Source organism: Dromiciops gliroides, chromosome 3 (assembly GCF_019393635.1).
Source record: "Dromiciops gliroides isolate mDroGli1 chromosome 3, mDroGli1.pri, whole genome shotgun sequence".
NCBI classification, from domain to species: Eukaryota; Metazoa; Chordata; class Mammalia; order Microbiotheria; family Microbiotheriidae; genus Dromiciops; species Dromiciops gliroides.
In genome coordinates this window covers 280,558,795-280,563,283 of record NC_057863.1, presented here as the reverse complement: position 1 = coordinate 280,563,283, position 4,489 = coordinate 280,558,795, and the positions used below count along the sequence as shown (strand labels likewise).

Here is a 4,489-nt window from a genome sequence, read left to right as displayed (position 1 = left end):
TGTTTTTTTCCTGTAATTCAGAAAAATGTTTATTCCAGTCAGCTCTAATAAACATCAAGCTACTTGCTAAACACATCATGACTTACGCATTATCTTTCAATCAAACTGGCCTGAAAGTTAGTCACCACTTCTTATCAAGATTAACCATATTTCCTTAAGTGATCATTTTAGATTTCTTAAAATGCACAAAACTAGTGAGAGAAATATAAATTCCCATATTTGTATTTCAAATAGTAGCAGGTGTGCAAATTGTCAACTGTACTTTTATGTATGGCTTGCTAGAACACTGACGAAATGGAAGATTTCCTCCTTATTAAATATTGGCACTTCAGCCGAGCAGTCAGTACATCTTACTGGGTGATATACTTCTTCACTCTTGGCCTGAACTGTGGAATTTTCACTGTCAGACTTCATTTGCTTATGGCCCTGCCTTTTCTTCTGATTCTCCAAGCTTCTATATCTTGGAACCTCCTCTCTGTTGACAAAGCAATTCATCACAAACATAGCCTGGTATTGAGTTTCATGGTACTCATGCCTCAGGCAGTCAAGGCAAAGGGCAATTCAAGACAGCATCACTATTTGGAATAGCTTGTTGGTGGTGAGATAGTTGCACACAATGGTATCCTATTCTTTGTGCATCCACCAAGGCCTGGTTCCATGATCTCATAATTACTCAGCCTTTGTTAGAATCCAACTCTGCTGCTCTTTCTTCTTGTTCACTTGTGATATTACTGCATCTTCGCCTTCAGAATCAGAATCAGAATATATGTCCTCGTACTACTTTGACAGAACCATCCCGCTTTTCAGAGTTCCTAAGGAAGAACCTGTTTCTAGTGATGACAACTGGTCTTCCATTGTTTTTATGGTGGAATTTAATTTTGCTTCCATTTCATTTTCAAATTCCATTTCACCAGATGATTTGCTTTCGCCAGTAAGACATTGTCTGATATAGTTTTGCTTTTGGTCAGGAGTACCATGCAAAAACTCATCTTCCGAATTTCTCAGAGCTAGTTTCCATCTTTGTTGGGTGCTTCAGTGACACACAGGTCATCATCTTCAGGAAGCCCATTCATAGAGAACCTCCATATTGTACAGCTGACCCAGCACAGTTGATCTGAGAGAATCCATGAAGCCACCAGATTGTAGTTCTACTTTCTAATGGCAGCAGCTAGATCCCAGGGTTTAGCTATTTAAACCCTTCAGAGGCAAGGTTAATTGGTTTGCTCAGTCAATCAAGTTGCTCCCTTCTGGACTCAACCAGAAAGGTGTTCACACCCCATAAAGGGAATAAAGCATACATACAATTCTACATTCAGTTTAACACTTCATTAAGATCTTTTGATTATATTCTGGGTCTTCTTGTGGTTGTCAAGCCAGGTGAGTGGAGAGGGGATAGGAGGAGAAAAACATCCTCTCTTACCTAAAAAATAATTAAACCAACCAAATCATACCCTATGATATTTTGGCTAAAGTAGTTACACTAGGGACATGGTATTTTTGTTTTTCCTATAGAGGATTAAAAATGTATTCTACTTAGCTTATTCTTTTTCCCCTTTAAATAATTTTATTATCTTTTTGTTTTTATATCCTCTAAATTTTCCTATGTGTCTCTTCTCCAGGCTCCCCTGAGAAAGCCATCCATTAAAATGAAGTATAAAAAAAGAAAAAATAATTTTCTTTTTTTAATAAAGGGAAAGACATTTATTAAGTTCTTTAGTTCTTATTATTCAGTCACTTAAGTCATGTCCAACTCTTCCTGACCCCATTTGGGGTTTTTTTGGCAAAAGCACTGGAGTGTTTTGCCATTCCCTTCTCTAGCTCATCTTCCAGATGAGAAGACTGAGGCAAGCTGGGTTAAATGAGTTGCCCAGGGTTGCACAGTTAGTAAATGTGAAAGGCAGGACCTGAACTCAGGTCTTCCTGTTTCCAGGCTTTGTGCTCTATCTACCTCACCACATGGCTGTCCTTAGTAACTTCTTAATATATGTCAAATACTTTACTAAGTGCTAGGGATACAAACAGAAATATTGAGATAGTTTCTATTCACAAGAAGTTCACATTCTAATTGGTAGAAACAACACCTACAAGAAAGTTCATTTACAGAGAACTTCCTCTGTTTTTTTATATATATATATATATATATATGCACTTAAATTTTTTTAAAATTATTTTTCTCAACTGCAAGCAAAAACAATTTTTAACATTTATTTTTTATAATACTGAGTTTCAAATTCCCTCTTGTACTGCTTCCTCTCCCTACTCCTTGAGAAGGCAAGCAATATCATAAAGATTATATATGCGCAGACATGCAAAACGTATTTCCATGTCAGCCATGTTACAAAGGAAGACACAGATGCCCCCAACAACAACAACAGAAAAAACACCCAAGAAAAATAAAGTTTAAAAAATATGCCTTAATCTGCATTCAGATTCCATCAGTTATTTATATTGTGTTGTTGTTGTTGTTCCACTGTTTCTGTCATGTCTGACTCTTTATGACCCCATTTAGGGTTCTTTTTTGGTGAAAATATTGGAGTGGTTTGCCAATTTCTTCTCTGTCTCATTTTATAGATGAGGCAAACAGGGTTAAGTGACTTGCCTAGGGTCACACACATAGTAAATGTCTGAGGCTAGATTTGAACACAGGAAGATGAGTTTCTGACTTCCAGGTTCAGAACTCTATCCATTGCACAACCAAGCTGCCCCTACTACTGTGTAATTTATACCTAATCTATGCCACTGAACCACCACTCTCTTTCTTAGCCAGTACCAAATTATTTTGATTATTAAAGCTTTAAAATACAGTTTGACTTTCCTTTTCATTTTTTATTAATTCCCTAGATTTTCTTTACCTTCTGTTCTTCCAGATGAATTTTGTTATTATTTTTTCTAGCTCTATAAAATAAGTTTTTTGGTAGTTTGATACAGCACTTATGAAATAAATTAATTTAGATAGAATTATCTATTGGGTTAATGTACCCATGGGCAATTAACATTTCTCTAGTTGTTTAAATCTGACTTTATTTGTGTGAAAAGTGTTTTTGTATTGTGCTCACACTTGTTCCTGGGTTTGTCTTTGCTGGTAGACTCCCAATTATTTTATATTGTCTAAAGTTATTTAAATGGAATTTTTCTTTCTATTTCTTGCTGCTGGATCTTGTTGGTCATAAATAGAAATGCTGATGATTTGTGGGGGGTTATTTTATATTTTGCAACTTTGCAATTTGTTTTAAAATTATGCTTCCATGTCCTTTTATTGAATGCAATTTTTTTTGCATTGTGACCTGAAAAGGATACATTTAATATTTCTGCTTTTCTGTATCTAGTTGTGAGATTTTTATGCCCTAATACATGGTTAATTTTTGTGAAGGTGTCATGTATAGTTTAAAAAATAATGTATTCCTTTCTATTTCCATTCAATTTTCTCCAAAGGTCTATCATAACTAACTTCTCTAAAATTCTATTCATCTCCTTAATTTCTTTCTTGTTTACTTAGATTAATCTAGCTAGATTTTTCTAGTTTTGAGAGGGGAAAATTGTGGTCCCTCACTAATATAGTTTTGCTATTTCCTCCTGTGACTCTGATGTGTGTATGTTATTTCTTCTTTGACTCAATATTGGTCAGAGTAGGGTTCAATTTTCCTTTAACAATTTGGATACTATACCATTTAGTGCATATATCTTTAGTATTATTGTCACTTCATTGTCTATGGTACCTTTTTAGCTTTATGTAGTTTCCCTGAATATCTCTTATAATTAGATCTATTTTTTATTTTGCTTTGTATGAGATCATGATTGCTACCTTTGCTTTGTTTTTTTTTTTTTAACCTCAGTATAATAGATTCTGGTCCAGCCCTTTATTTTTACTCTGTGTATATCTCTCTATTTCAAATTTGTTTCTGATAAACAACATATTGTCAGATTCTGGTTTTTAATCCACTCTGCTCTCTACTTCTGTTTTATGGGTGAGTTCATTACCATTCACATTCACATTTATGATTACTGTGCATTTTCCCTCCATCCGATTTCCCACCCTGCTTATCCTTCTTTCTCTTTTACCCTGTCTCTCCTCAAATCTTTTTTTCCTAACCACTGCCTCCCTTTATCCGTCCTCCCTTTTATCAACCACCTCCCCCCCCCTTATTTCTCCTCTTTCTCTCTTACTTTCCTGCAGGGTAAAATAGATTTTTATACCCAACTGAGTGTGTATGTTATTTCTTCTTTGACTCAATACTGGTCAGAGTAGGGTTCAAGCATTGCCCTTTGCCCTCCATCTTCCTCTCCACTATACCTTTTGCACCTCTTTTATTTGTGATAATTTCCCTATTCTACCTCTCCCTTCCTCCTTCCCCCATCTCCAAGTGAATCTCTATTTCTCGACTTAATTTTATTTTTTAAAAAATCATCCCTTTATAGTCAACTCAGAGTCATCTCCTCTGTCTATGATACTCCTTAACTGCCTTAATAATGATAAAGTGCTTAGGAGTTA

At 35.3% G+C, this 4,489-nt stretch overlaps 1 pseudogene; it reads right to left on the bottom strand.

The window, feature by feature from the left end:
* Positions 1-264: 264 nt before the first annotated feature.
* On the bottom strand, positions 265-1,073 carry LOC122745344 (annotated as a pseudogene).
* Between the last annotated feature and the right edge of the window lie 3,416 nt (positions 1,074-4,489).